The following is a 16,379-nucleotide window of genomic DNA, read 5'->3' as shown; positions in this document are numbered from 1 at the left end:
GTTCAAGGCTTATATTCCCTTCCCTGCTCTTCCGGCCTGCTACTCTGGGCGGGCCTGAGTTTCCCCTCCTCACCTAATCCCTTCGGCTGATTGCTCTTCTGTCCTGGTTCAAGGCTTCCCATAGGGTGTAGCAATGGGACAAAAGAACATCATATTAAGTGGACATGCCATGTTGAATACCATCCTCAAAGTAATGGTTTGATAGAGAACTTGAATGGGCAATTGAAACATTTGTTGTCTAAAACTAGGGGAGGTAAAGGCCTAAAGTGCTGTCTCACATGCCTTCATGAATGTGTGCTCACACTCAACATGAGGGGGGTGAAGGGAGGATCACCATTCGACAGATTCCTATGCTTTTCTGGGGGATCTAGTGAAGAAGGGGTGGGGGAGAATGCTGGTGTCACTACAGTTTTTCCCCACATCACCTAACATTGCTTTCTTCCTGCCAGAAGCTGTGGTCCCTGGACCTGGGATGCAACTGCGGGTGCCAGAGGCTGGGGCGATCCCTAAGCAAGAAAGTGTGTCTATATCTCTGAATCTGTATGCCAGAATTCCCAAGGGCCTTATGGGATGGATTGTACCTTCTTCCCATCTGGCCAAACTAGGGCTGATAGTGAATACTACTGTCCTGCCCCATGGTCGAGATAGTCCACTGGTTTTTTATCTGTGTAACCATACCCAGCATGAATGGGAATGGACTGAGGGGGAAGCATTTGCTAGACTGATCTTCCTACCAGCAATATGGATAGGCACAATAGCTGAATTCAATGTCCCCTCCCAAGGTAGGGTAAAAATAAATGACGAATGGAAGGAAGGAGAAATAATAGCTGAAGGTAAAGAAATGAATAAATGGTTTATGCAGTGGGGGAAATCCAACATTGTGCTGATACCTAAAGATAGACTCAGAACAAGGGAATGATATCATCTCAGTTAAATATTATCAGATACTATAAGGATGATAATGAGAAAAAACTTTTGCATCAGATGGACAAGTACAGCAGACTTGAATGGCTGGTATCTGAATAATCTCACCCTTAGGACTCTTTGCCTTGCTGAAAGACTAATTGTTAATGACCTTGGGACTGGTAATACGATTGGGCAGGGAAAATTAATCTTTCAACTATAAAAGGGCTAATGGCTAGAAGAGCCAGGGGGTGCAATGCAGTGAATTGCTTGATGTGGCCCTTCTAACCATTGTCCTCCATTCTGTGATGTTTTGTAAATCCCATTATCCATGCCTATTCGGGATGGTGTGGTAGTTAAGTTCAGGTATCAACTTGGCTGGGCAGCTGGTAGTAGTCATTCCCTATAATGACTGGCAATCGACTCTGTGATGGGATTTAGGTTCATTCTGTTGGGACAACACAGGTGGAATGTATCTTGAGTCCTGCCTTGCTGGAGGGTATATTCAAATTACCACCCTTAGCTTCCCTGAGGGTCTACCTACGAATCTCCTGGGAAGATTCACTCCTCCTCTTGCTCCGGTTCTGTGTGTTGGATCATCTTCATCTCACCCCTGGATTTGGGACAGCAGTCGTCATCTGATCTGCTGATCGAGGTTCATCTTACTCTGAGAGTTGGGAGGATCCGCCAGACCTACTCACAGACCCGGGACTCGCCAGCCTGCCAGCCTCCACTACTACTACATGAGATGAACCCTTGGGTGTCTGTGAGTTCTGTGAGGTGTTACAGCGAAATACAGAACCCTAAGTCTGGGAAAATTACTGGGAGGAGGAGGAGGAGTTAATGTCTGAAATGATGGAGTGGCATGGTGGTTTGGACGTTTGGGGCATCTTTAACTTCCGCCTCATGGGGACCAGCCTTGTGCTGATCTTTCTAAGAGAAATTGTTCAAGCAGGAGTAGATTGCTCATTCTTCCTTCCAAGGAGTGGCAGATGGGTTTGAACTGCCAGCCTTTAGGTCAGAGGCACTTGACTGCTAACCAGAAGGCAGGCGGTTCAAACCCACCAGCCACTCCTTGGAAGGAAGGTTCGGCAATCCTACTTCCGTAGTGATACTGCCTCGGAAACCTAAGGAGGGGTCGCTATGAGTCGGGGGTCGACTCGACGGCACATAACAACAACAACAACCACCAGAGCTCCTATATTGTCTGTCAAACCTATGTATCTTGTCAGCTACAATTAAGCATCTTGAGGGAGTGAGTCACTGGGACTGTTGGCTGGGGCTCATGGTCATGGGGGACGTCAAGCTTAATTGGCACAACATACTATACAAAATATTGTTCTACATCTTACTTCAGTGAGTAGTGAGTGGAGTCTTAAAAGCTTGCAAGTGGCCATCTAAGATGGAATGGTTGTTCTCTTCTCATTCAGACCAAAGAAGAATGGCAGAAAATCAAAGACACATCAAAATAGTCACTCTAAAGGACTTATGGGGCCATGAGAAACTCAGATTATATGACCCTGAAACCAGAAGAACTAGATGGTGCCCAGTTACCAATGCCAACCACTCAGAAAAGAATCAAAATTGGAGATGCTGAATAGAGTGGGCGAAAAATATGGAACAAAACCCAAAATCATGAAAAAGACTTGCAGGATTGCAGATCTGATAGAGACTGGTGAAATGTCTGAGACTCTGGTCCCAAGTCATACTTTAGTCTTGGAAATGAACTCACTCCTTTGGCTTGTGGTTTAACTCTCAGCAAATAATAGATGGGCCTACTAGCTGAACACTTACACCAGGGCAATGTACTCCTTAGAACAATCAAGCATGGGAGGTAAGAAGGGCAGCATTTGCACAGGAAGAAAGGCAGGGAGACAGGACTGCATGGGCAAGAAGGACCCAGGGAAAGAGTAATCACAGGATGAAGTGGGAGGAGAGCTGTTACACTCTGGGGAATGTAACCAGTGTCAATAAACAAAATGTGTATGAACTGTTAAATGTAAAACCGACCTGCTTTGTAAAATTTCACCCAAATCACAATGAAAAGTAAAAAAAAAAAAAAAAAAAAAAAAAGTCTTAAGCTATAATGAGTATATATTAACTCAATTTAAATCAGTAAACTATGTAAAAATCTTGAAATTATCTATATACTCTAAAACATCTGTTGAAATAGTTTGTTTAAATGTTCTGAGTTTTTATTCAAATCTTTGCCATTTTCCCCAATCCAAATTTAGCGTTTTAAGATTTTACCAAATAATTTTGGAAATGCCAAGGCGTCTATTCAACCAACCAATTTGTTGGTATAGATATAACTTCCAGTCTCTGGCTAGGGGTGGAAATGTTTTCCCAGGCCATCCTAGGTGAGTATCATTAAAATTTTTGGTTTTGATTCTTAGAGTTCCCCAACAAGGCAGAGAACTTATTTACAGTTCATTTATGATGAGGATACAGTATAGTAAGCATTAACATACAAGCAAAATTATGCTGAAAATATTTTTTAAATATTGCAATAGTATATGGACAAGGAACTTCCAGAATTTCCAGGTGGATTCAGAAGAAGATGAGGAACAAGGGATATCATTGCTGATATTAGATGGATCTTGGCTGAATGCAAAAAATACCAGAAATATGTTTACCTATATTTTATTGACTATGCAAAAGTTTTTGACTGTGTTGTAGTTGTTGTTAGGTGTGTTAAGTTATCTCCAACTCATAGCAACCTTATACACAGCAGTATGGAACACTGCCTGGTCCTGTGCCAGCTGCATGACCCTTGCTACACCTGAGCCCATTGTTGTAGCCACTGTGTCAATCCACCTTGTTGAGGACCTTCCCCTTTCTCGTTGACCCTCCATTTTACCAAGCATGATATCTTTCTCCAGAGAATGGCCTTCTGACAACATGACCAAAGTAGGTGAGACAAAATCTGGCCATTTTCGCTTCAAAAGAGCATTCTGGCTGCACTTCATCCAGGATAGATATGTTAGTTCTTTTAACTTTCAGTATTCTTCACCAACATCACAACTCAAAAGCATCAGTTCTTCTTTGGTCTTCCTTATTCATTGTCCAGCTCTCACATGTATATTAGACAACTGAAAATACTGTGGCTTGGCTTATGCTCATCTTAGTCTTCAGGGAGATATCTTTGCTCTTCAGAATTTGAAAGAGATCTCTTGCAGCAGATTTACCCAATACAATATGTCATCTCATGTCCTGACTGCTGCTTCCATTGATGTTGATTGTAGAACCAAGTAATATGAAGTCCCTGACAACTTCAATCTTTTCTCCATTTATTGTGATGCTATTTATTGGTCCATTTATGAGGATTTTTGTTTTCTTTATATTGAGGTGAAACCCATACTGCAGTCTGTAATCTTCAATCTTCATCAGTAAGTACTTCAAGTTATCCTCATTTTCAGCAAACAAAGTTGTGTCATCTGTGTATTGCAGGTTGTTAATGAGTCTTCCTCCAATCCTGATGCCACATTCTTTACATAGTCCAGCTTCTCTGATTATTTGCTCAGCATACAGATTGAATAAGTATGGTGAAAGGGTACAACCCTGATGTACTCCCTTCCTAATTTTAAACCATGCAGTATCCCCTTGTTCTGTTTGAACAACAGCCTCCTGGTCTATGTACAGGTTCTTCATGAGTACAATTAAGTGTTTTGGAATTCCTATTCTTCTCAACGTTATCCACAAAATTGAATGCTTTTATATAGTCAATAAAACACAAGTAAATACCTTTCTGCTATCTTTGCTTTCAGCCAAGATCCATCTGACATCAGAATGATATCCTTCGTTTCACATCGTCTTCTGAATTCAGCCTGCATTTCTGGAAGTTCTCTGTCAATAGCCTGCCACAACCATTTTTAAATTTTCTTCAATAAGATTTTACTTGTGCATGAAATTAATGATATTGTTTGTTAATTTTCCCGTTCTATGGGATCACCTTTTATGGAATAGGTACAAACATGGATATCTTCCAGCAGTTGGTCAGGTAGCTCTCTTCCAAATTTCTTAGCATAGCCAAGTGGCATGAGTGCCTCCAGCATGGCATCCATCGGTTGAAACATCTCAATGGGTATTCCATCAATTCCTGGAGCCTTGTTCTTTGCCAATTCCTTCAGTGCTTCTTCCTTCAATACCATTGGTTCTTGATCATATGCCACCTCCTGAAATGGATGAGCATCAACCAATTCTTTTTGGTACAATGATTCTGTGTATTCCTTCCACCTCCTTTTGCTATTTCTTGTATCATTCAATATATTGCCCATAGAATCTTTCAATATTGGAACTTGAGGCTTAAATTTCCTCTTCAGTTCTTTCAGCTTAAGAAATGCCAAGCAGGTTCTTCTCCTTTGGCATTCTAACTCCAGTTTTTTGCACATTTCATTTTAATAATTGACTTTGTTTTCTCATGGTGCTCTTTGGAATCTTCTGCGCAGCTCTTTTATCTTGTCGATTCTTCCATTCATTTTAGTTACTCTCCACTCAAGGGCAAGTTTCAGGGTCTCTTCTGACATCCATTTTGTTCTTTTCTTCCTTTCCTGTATTTTTAATGATCTCTTGTTTTCTTCATGGATGATGTTCTTGACATCATCCCACAATTCCTCTGGTTTTAAGTCATTGGTGTTCAGTGCATCAACTCTACTCTTTAGATGGTCTCTAAATTCAGGAGGGATATAATCAAGGTCATATTTGGCTCTTGTTGACAGGTTTTAATTTTTTCAACGTCAACATGAACTTGCATATAAACAATTGATGGTCTGTTCCACAATTAGCTCCTGGCCTTGTTTTGGCTGAAGATATTGAACTTCTCCATCACCTCTTGCCACAGATTTAGTCATTTGGATTCCTGTGTACTCTATCTAGTGAAGTCCACTTGTATAGCACTGTTTGTATTTTTGAAAAAGGTATTTGCAGTGACTAAGTTGTTGGTCTTGCAAAATTCTATCATGTGATCTCCAGCATTTTTTCTGTCACCAAGTCCATATTTTTCAATTACTGGTGATTCTTCTTTGTTTCCAACTTTTGGATTCCAATCACCACTGATAATCAACACATCTTGATTGCATGTTCGATCAATTTCAGACTGCAGAAGTTGGTTAAAATTTTTAATTTTCTTATCTTTGGATTTGGTGGGTGGTGCATAAATTTGAATAATATCATTATTAACTGGTCTTCCTTGTAGATGTGTGGATATTATCCTATCACTGACAGCATTGTACTTCAGGAAAGATTTTGATACATTCTGTGTGATGATATGTGCCTTGACATTCCTCTTCAACCTGTCATTCCCAGCATAGTAGATCATATGATTTTCTGATTCAAAATGGCCAAACCAGTCTCTGGTAGCATAGTTCCTAAGGCACTTGACTGCTAACCAGAAGACTGGCGGTTCAAACCTGCCAGCCAGTCCTAAGAAAGAAGGTTGGGCAATTCTACTTCTGTAGTGATACTGCCTCAGAAACCCAAGGAGGGGTCACTATGAGTCAGGGCTGACTCTAAGGCTCATAACAACAACAACAACAACAACAACAATAACAATGTCTAGGATATCAATCTTTATGTGTTCCATTTCATTTTTGACAACTTCCAATTTTCCTAGATTTGTACTTTGTACATTCCATGTTCTGATTATCAATGGATGTTTGCAGAGATTTCTTCTCATTTTGAGTCATGCCACATACGCAAATGGAGGTCATGGAAGCTTTACCCTATCCACATCACTAAGCCTGGCTCTACTCTGAGGAAGCACCTATTCCCTAGTACTAATTTGAGTTCCTTCTAACTGGAGGGGCTAATTTCTGCCACTATATTGGACAATATTTCAAATCTATTCATAAAGTTTTCGGGTAATGTACAGTGTTTCACTGCTATTCATAAAGTTTTCACTGGCCAATTCTTTGAGAAGTAGATGGCCTCTTCCTTCTTCAGAGTCTGTCTTAGTAACCACCCCAGTATGACACCACAGTACACAGTTAGACTGTGTGGATCATAACAAATTATGAATAACATTGTGAAGACTGTAAACTCCAGGACACTTTGCTATTCTCATGAAGAACCTGTGCATTGACAAAAAGGCAGTCATTTGAACAGAACAAGGTGATATTTCATGGCTTAAAATCAAGAAAGTTGTATATCAAGATTTCACCATTCTTATTCAAACTGTGCTGAGTAAATAATCTGAGAAACTAGGCTTTATGTAAAAGAACACGACATCAGGTTTGGAAGATTTCTTTACAACCTGTGATATGCAGATGACACAAATTTGCTGGCTGAAAGTAAAGATGATTGGAAGCATTTACTGATGAAGATCAAAGACTATAGTCTTCAGTATGGATTGCACCTCAACATAAAAAAAAAAAAAAAAAAAAAAAATCCTCACAACTGGGCCAATAAACAATATCCATATAAATGGAGGAAAGACTCAAGTTGTCAGAGATTTCATTTCACTTGGATCTACATTTAACACCTATGGAAGCAGCAATCAAGAAATTAGACATATTATTGCACTGGGCAAACCTGCTGCAAAAGACCTTTTCAGAGCATTAAGGTGTAAAGATTATCACTTTTAAGACTAAGATGCACCTAACTCAAGCCAGAAGCATCTGTGGTAGTGTAGTGGGTAAGGCATTTGGCTGATAACCAGAAGGTAGGTGGTTCAAATTCTTCCAGGGCTTCACTGCAGGAAGATGAGGCAATCTACTTCTGTAAGTATTTACAGACTTGGAAACACAATGGGGATTAACTAAGAGTCAGAATGGACTTGATGGCAGTGGGTTTGATTTTTTGGTAACCCAAGCCATGGTATTTTCAATTGCCTTGTTTGTATATGAAAGCTGCACAATGAATAAAGAAGACTGCAGAAGAGGTGATGCCTTTGAATTGCAGTGTTGGTAAAGAATATTGAAAATTCCATGGGCAGCCAGAAGAACAAACAAATTTGTCCTAGAAGACTTGCAGCCAGAGTGCTTAGTGTACGTGAGAATGGCTGGACTTTATAGTATCTATGTTGGTCATGTCAAAAGGGACCATTCCCTGGAAAAGTATATCATGCTTGGTAACATAGAAGATCAGCAAAAGAAAGGAAAACCTCAATGAGATGGATTGACACAGTGGCTGCAATCATGGGCTCAAACATAGCAAAGATTGTGAGAATGTTGCAGAATTCTGCACTGTTTCATTCTGTTGTACGTAGGGTTGCTGTTAGTTGGAGCTAACTTGATGGCACCTGTTCTGGTTACCTAGTGCCACTCTGACAGAAAACATACCACAAATGGGATGGCCTTAACAAACAGGAGTTTATTCTTACAATATGGAGGCTTTAAGTCCAAGTTCAACATGCCAGGCTTTAGGGGCTGGGTGAAAGCCCCTCAATCTTGGGGTCCAGCTCTGCCTCCTGCTCTTGGCCCACTGGAGCTAGAGGCATTTCTTCACTCAGACAGCTGCTGGCTGCTGAGACTGAGAAGCCCCAAGGTTGACAAGTAAAAAGGCACAGTCCCAATGTTACCAAACCCCACGGCAGGCCATTAACTTAAGTCCATTATATGTCCCAAAGTCAGCAGAGCATGGCAGGCTGCTGAGCAACAACATGGCTACATGCAGGGTCCAAGCATGCCATAGGCTAGAGACCATTCCCAAGGCTTCTGCTTAATTACAGGAAGCAGACCACATTCCTTAAAGCAGCTACTCAGCTGATCACAGTAGATTCCACCATAGATGTGATTACCAGTCTCATCATGGGGAATACTGCATCCAGCTGCCCAGCCACTCAACCAGGCCCAGCCAAGTTGACACACAAACTGAACTACCGTAGCACCTAACAACGTATTATTCAAATTAAGTTACTAGGAAAGATTTCACTTTCAAGGTTGGCATAAACACAAAAATCTTTTACAAAATGAATTAATTATTTCTTTTAATATTAAGACTAATTCATATAAACATTTACTTATCATTAAACCAAATCAGAGGGTGTTCCCTGAAGACATATTACAATCGAATTTAATAATATCATCTGATCGTAATTTTTTTTTTTTCATAATCCTATCTTGCATGCTTCATTAGATATTTTAGAGAAAGCAATTTAGAATAATCTGTTTCGTTTTAAGGCCTTGTTTTACCAATGAAAATAAACAATTTATCTTCTCTAGTGCATCTTTCAAATAGATTGTTTTCCTTCAAAAGTTCTATAAGATAGTTTCCCCTGTCAACAATGAAGAATTTTATTTGGTTTCTTAGACAAACTCATTGCCATCAAGTCAATTCCAATTCATAGTGAACTTACAGGACGGAGTAGAATTGCTCCATAGGGTTTCCAAGGCTATATTATTTACAGAAGCTGATGATCACATCTTTGTCATGTGGAATGGCTGGTGGGTTCAAACAGATGACCTTTCTGTTGCCAGTGAAGTGCTTAACCACTTCAACACCAACACAATTGGTTCCTCAGAGTCTCAGTGAAAAGACTGAGATTCCTTGTAACAACCCTTACCAAGGTTCACAAAATATAAATTAACAGAAATCTTAATGCCAGAGTCCTGGACCAATATATTTATAAGAGACCAAATGAAAACTTTGCAAACAGAACAAACAGAAACAAAATTATCCCTAAACTTAACTTGATAATACCATACAATATAAACATTAAACAAGTTTTCCAAGGTAAAGAAAAGACATAAATGAAAAATCATTTTCTCAAAGTGATAACTGAAATCCTGCATTCACTCTAATATACTCAGTTTAAAGTATAAACTCCAAACTGATGTCATAGTAGAGGGAAAATCTATACTCATTTATCAGAGATGTTAAGAATTAGGTTGAAACTTTGGTTTCCCAGGGTCAAATAAAATTCCTACTAGGGAAATGATCCTCTGAGATTCTAATTTACTGCAAAGAGAACTCCAAAATGGCCACATTTATTTTTCCAGACTACTCTTAATGAAACTATGCCAAGCAGATTGGAATGGTATTTCCGGTTTTCAGAGTACATTTGAGTTTGTTCAAAGTTTAGTACTCTCGGGCTCAGTAAAAGCCAGACAGTGAATATTATGGGGTTTGGACCACATATTGTTTAAAACATATGTGTCTAAGTGTTGCAGAGACACTGTCTTGTGGTTAGCAGGTAGCCTAGAACTTTGAACTTTTCTCTGAACCGGATTATCCTGAGATAGTAGTCTTTAATTGTTTTCCATGGGTGGCAACCACCTTATTGGCTTTTACTGGTTATCTTGTGCCCTTTGTGTTTGCATCTTACAGAGTCCAAGATTCCACAAACTTGAAAGCTTCTAAGATGATTATTCTATAATTAATCTAGAACTTTGCAGTACTTCCACCAGAAGAAACAAAATTCTTATAAGATTCAGAACCAGAACCTCACACTATTGCTACCAGTGGATGTAAACAAACTTGTGTAGGAGACAGATAGAGAGAAGAGGGGAAAAACAAATACAAAAGAAAAGAAAACTACCAGGCTGTAAACAGTTCTGCACATGTAGTTTCTTGTAAATTTATAAATCTGAAAATACAACCAAACCAAAAACCAAAATCACTGCCTCAAGTTAGATCTGACTCATAGCGACCACTCCAAGGGTTTTCAGGGTGGTATCACTACAGAAGTAGATTGCCCAATCTTAGTTCCAAGAAGTGGCTGGTGAGTTTGAATGGCCAGCCTTCTGGTTAGCAGTCAAATGCTTTAGGCACTACACCACCAGAGCACCAAGCACTTCTAAAAGGGCCAAACCACAATGTTCAGATATATGCCAGAACTGTATCCTAAAATCTAATGTTATTTTCTTACCAAGTCCAATTGTTATTTTTTTCCCCACATCTTTTAAGGGACTATCAAAGGCATTGTTACCTACATGTGTAGATAACAATTGCTGGCAAACAAAAAGAAAGAAAGTATTAAGAGTTCTCAGAGGAAAAAAGACACAGCAAGTCATAATAAAACAGAACTTCCAGTAAGATGGGAGCACTGGTGGCATAGTGCCTAAGGCATTTGACTGCTAACTAGAAGGCTGGCGGTTCAAACCCAGCAGCTACTCCTCAGAAGGAAGGTTGGGCAATCTACTTCCATAGTGATACCACCTTGGAAACCCAAGGAGGGGTCACTATGATTTGGATCTGACTCCACGGCTTTGGTTGGCTTTGTTTTTATGTGTTTCAGTAAGATGGCAGAGTAGACAGATAAGCTATGCAGACCCTCTTCAAAAAAGAGAAGAGAAACCAATTGAAACAGACAGAGATAATCTTGGAACCCTGAGCTTTGAAAGGAATGATACAGAAGTGGATTAAGCACTAACAAATAGAAGAACCTGAATGAAAACTGAATAAAGAGACAAATGGACCTGTGGACTCTCAGTTATCCTGATAGCACAGTCTGAATATTTCCATGTCAACTTTTCTGGGCCTGGTTGAGTGGCTGAGCACCTGGTGATAGTTATTGCCCATGATGAGACTGGCAATCAACTCTGTGGTGGGATCTACCACAAGCAGCTGAGTAGCTGCCTTTGGGATGTGGTCTGCTTCCTGTATATAAGGAGAAGTCTTGGGTATAGTCTCTAGCTTATGGCATATAGCCTTGAACCCTGTATGTAGCCATGTTGTTGTTCATCAGCCTGCCATGCTCTGCTGACCTTGGGACTTACAACGGACTTGAATTAATGGCCTGTCATGTGATTTGGTAATACTGGGATTGTGCCATTTTACTTGTCAACCTTGGACTTGGCAGCCTTACAGCCAGCAGCTGTCTGAATGAAGAAACGCCTCTAGCTTCAGTGGGCCAGGAGCTGGTAACAGAGCTGAAGCCCAAAGCTGAGGGGCTTTCACCCAGCCCCTAGAGCCTGGCACTTTGAATTAGGACTTAAAGCCTCCAAACTGTAAGAGAATAAACTCATGTTTATTAAGGCCATCTGATTGGTGGTAGATTCCTTTCAGAGAGGCACTAGGAAATGAGAACAGATACCATCAAGAGGAATAACCTACATGTAATCAGAATTCCAGTACAGGAAGAAACAAAAAAATAGAGAAAATTGTGGAAGATATTTGTTTGAACAGAATTTCCCTGATACAATAAAAGACCAGAATACATCTATTCAAGAAGTCCAATGATCCCCCAACAGGATAGACCCCAAAAGAAAATCACCAAGACATATAATCATCAAACTCACTGAAACCAAAGACAAAGAAACAATCTTGAGAAGGGCATGGGGAAAAAAAGAAAAAAAAAAAAGTTACCTACAAAGGGCAACCAATAAGACTAAGATCTGATTTCTCAGCAGAAACCATGCAGGCAAGAAGGTAAAGTGATATATATAAAACCCTGAAAGAAAAAAAAAAAAATCCAACCAAGAAAGCAAAACTATCCCTCAAATATGATGGTGAAATTAGGACATTTCCAGATAAGCAGAAATTAAGAGAATTTGTTAAAACCAGACCAACCTTACAAGAAATGCTAAAAGGAATGCTTTGGACAGAGAACCAACAACAGCAAACAACAACTGACCATTAACACACATGATGACATAACCCAGAAACCAACTCAGTTATGGAAGTATCCTCAGTAAATGACCTTACAAGATTGTAAAAAGGGAACCAGAGACATCAATTGGCAAATAAGGACAACTACAAACCAAAGAGAGGAAAAAAAAAATAGTGTAGTTAGAGAACTTCTGAATGGTGAAGAAGTCAAGACAATTGCAAGATAGAATGGATTTTTCTAAACTTGGGAAGAAAATTATAAATCACAGGGTAACATTAAAGAAAAATGATGAACCTTCACATCAAAACCAAAAAAGGACAAACACAAATATTTAGCAAATACTAAAACAATAACAATGAAGGAAGTGATAACATGATTCATAAACAAAGCAAGCTCAACACAAAAAATTATATGGAACAAAGAATCAGAAACACCACGAAAAAACACATAACAAAATGATAGTAACCAATTCACACTTGTCAATATTTACACTGAATGTCAGTGGATTAAGTGCACTACTCAAGAGACAGAGAATTGCACAATGGATAAATCAAGAAAATGACAACCATAAAAGAGCAGGAGTGGCAATATCAATTTCTAATAATATTGACTTTAAGACAAGAACCACTACAAGAAACAAGGAAGGACATTATATAATAATTAAAGGATTGATTGAACAAGAGGACATAACAATAATATCTATTCACCATTGAAAGAGCCTCAAAATACATAAATCAGACTTAATAGAATTGAAAAGACAAATAGATGACTCCACAGTCATAGTAGGAGACTTTAAACACCACTTTCAATCACAGATAGAACAACTGAAAAGAAACACAAAGACACAGAAGAACTAAACAATACAATCCACTAACTTGACCTTATAGACATCTACAGAGTACTTCACCCTACAACACCACAATATACTTTCCTTGTGCACATAGAATATTCTCCATGGTATGCCATATGTTAGGTCACAAAGAAAGCATTAATAAATTTTAAAAACTTTGACATGTTGCAAAGCATCTTCACAGATCACAATGTTACAAAATTAGAAATCAACAATAGGAAGATCAATGGAAAAAAGAGCAAACACATGGAAACTGAGTAAAACCCTCCTTGAAAATGACCAATAAAATAAATTAAATAAGAACTTAAAAAATTCTTTGAATCAAAGAGAATGAAAACACAACATACCAAAATCTTTGGGACGCAGCAAAAACTGTGATCAGAGGTCAATTTACAGCAATAAAAGCACACATCAAAAAAGAAAAAAGAGCCAAGATCAACACCTTAACCCAATATCTCAAACAAATAGAAAAAGATCAGCAAGTCCCTAGAAGAAAAGAAATAATAAAGACTCAAGCAAAATAAATGAAACAGAAAATAGACAATAAAAAAAAAATCAACAAGACTAGAAGTTGGTTTTTTGAAAAGATTGATAAAATTGACAAACCACTAGAAAAGGAAAGGAGGGAAAGAATGCAAAGAACACAAATAAGAAATGAATGGCACAACACCACAACGAAACCAACAAAATTAAAAGGATAATATCTGGATACTATGAAGAACTCTGGTAGCATAGTGCCTAAGGCACTTGACTGCTAACCAGGAAGCTGGCAGTTCAAACCCACCAGCCATTCCTCAGAACGAAGGTTGGGCAATCCTACTTCCATAGTGATACTGCCTCGGAAACCCAAGGAGGGGTTGCTATGAGTCAGGGCTGACTCCACAGCACATAACAACAACAACAGCAACATGAAGAACTATATTATTGTTATGTGCCGTCCAGTAGGACCCACCTCATAGTGACGCCTCTGTGGGTTTCCAAGGCAGTACCACTCTGGAAGTAGATTGCCCAACCTTCCTTCCGAGGAATGGCTGGTGGGTTTGAACTGCCAGCCTTCTGGTTAGCAGTCAAGTGCCTTAGGCACTATGCTACTAGAGCTCCTATGAAGAACTATACTCCAACAAATTTGAAAATCTAGAAAAAATGGAAAGATTTCTAGACATATACTACTTACCTAAACTAATACAGACTGAGGTAGAAAATTCGATCAGAGTCATGACAAAATAAGTGATACTGCGTCAGAAACCCAAGGAGGGGTCACTATGAGTCGGGCCTGACTCCAAGGCACATAAGAACAACAACAACAACCCTAATTTAAATTAGAAAAGGACACCAGGCAAGTTCCCTAGTTTTTTGTGTGAGAATAATCTACTTTCAACCACACTTCTCCTGAGTGCAAACTGCTGAGGTTTGTCCATGAACTTGTCTATCCTTAGCCATAATGTTGATTTGAAGGTCAGAAAGAATGCAAATGGCATCTGAACTTTATGTCAGGATTCAAAATAGATTCAGGGCTCCTACTGCAGACCACAGCCTTCCACAAACCCAAGTGCTTTACAATTTAAACTGTAATACAAAGTGTCCATTGAACATGTTTAAATCTGGGGTCTCTTGTCTCCTATTACATGAGTTATCCTTATACTGGGGGCAAAAATTTTACTTGAAATTCAATTTAACTGGAAATTCTACTACAGCTTAAATTCTGAAGCACATGGTTTGTGGAAGGCTGCAGTCTATGGTGGGAGGCCTAATTCCATTTTGAGTCTTGACTTTCAGATGCCATTTGAGTTATTCCTCACCTTTAAACCAATTCTGTTGCTATGCATAGATGAGGTCTGGGACAAACCAAGGGAGGGGCAGTTTACCCTCAGAAGAGTTAGGTTGAAAGTACATTATGATCACATAAAGAACTAGGGAACTTTCCTGAATGTGTCCTTTTCTAATTTAAATTAAGGTTGGGGTCCTGATATTGTATTGTAGCCACCTTGTGGTTTTGACTCAAGCTGCATGATCATGAGTAGTCAAGCCCCAGAATCAATCCTGGAAACCTTTTTAATCTTTACTTACATACATATCCCAATCATGGTTCTTTCTATCAATTATATAGTCCCACCTGGGACTGTGATGAATTGATCTGGCACCAGTCATGATTTTGTGATGATTTCAATGAGGTGTAATTAACTCAATAAACTCCATTTGGCATCTGTATTACTCATGCTGATGGTTTCCCTCATCCTGTATGATTGTCTTTGTTCTGTCCAAAGCTTAATAAAATTGTCTCTGTAGAACATGTTTGAATCTGAAGTCTTTTTTCTACTAACAAACGATCCTATATTTTTGTTTGATCAATCTGACAGCACTAGACATAAGCTAGTTACATATCTCCAAGTCTCATTTGTCTCATTTACAATAAAATAGCAATAATAATACTAAATGAGACAGAATTTATGAGGACAGACAAACAAGCCCACAGTACGTAAAAATATTTAAACAGTTGTGCCTAAGGCATTTGACTGCTACCCAGAAGGCTGGTCAAAACCACCAGCCAGCCACTCTTTGGAAGGAAGATTGGGCAATCTACTTCCATACTGTCTCAGAAACCCAAGGAGGGGTTGCTATGAGTCAGGATTGTCAGGAAGGCAACGAGTTTGGTCTTTGGTGAAGTATAAGGAAGTATCTGTAATTCTTGTTTAAGCAAGCACTCTATTCTGTGGGGGAGCTCTGGTGGTACAATGGTTAAAACTTCAGACTCCTAGACAAAAATTCAGCTGTTAGAACCCATCAGCCATTCTCAGGGGCCTTGGAAACCCTATGGGACAGTTCTATTCTGTCCTGGAGAGTCACTAAGAGTTGGAATTGACTACATGGCAGTTTTTTTTGTTTTGTTTTGTTTTTTAAGTTCTACCCCTTATATTTAAGGAAACTTCAACAAATCTTGTCACTTTTATTTATGGAACATTATGGAACATTTTATTTATGGATTTACTTATGGAACATTTTCCAGAGATAGTAATTCAATATCGAGTCTCATTTAAAGTTGAGACCGCTCCCTTTGTCCAGCTCCATTCTGCTTTAGTTAAAAAGCTGGGGGTAATGGATTTCTTTTTCCTCTCATCTGCGTTTTTTTTTTTTTTTTTT

This window comes from Orycteropus afer, unplaced genomic scaffold, assembly GCF_000298275.1.
Source record: "Orycteropus afer afer isolate SDZICR_OR568_19922 unplaced genomic scaffold, OryAfe1.0 scaffold00416, whole genome shotgun sequence".
Classification (NCBI taxonomy): domain Eukaryota; kingdom Metazoa; phylum Chordata; class Mammalia; order Tubulidentata; family Orycteropodidae; genus Orycteropus; species Orycteropus afer.
This window is presented reverse-complemented; position numbering follows the sequence as displayed.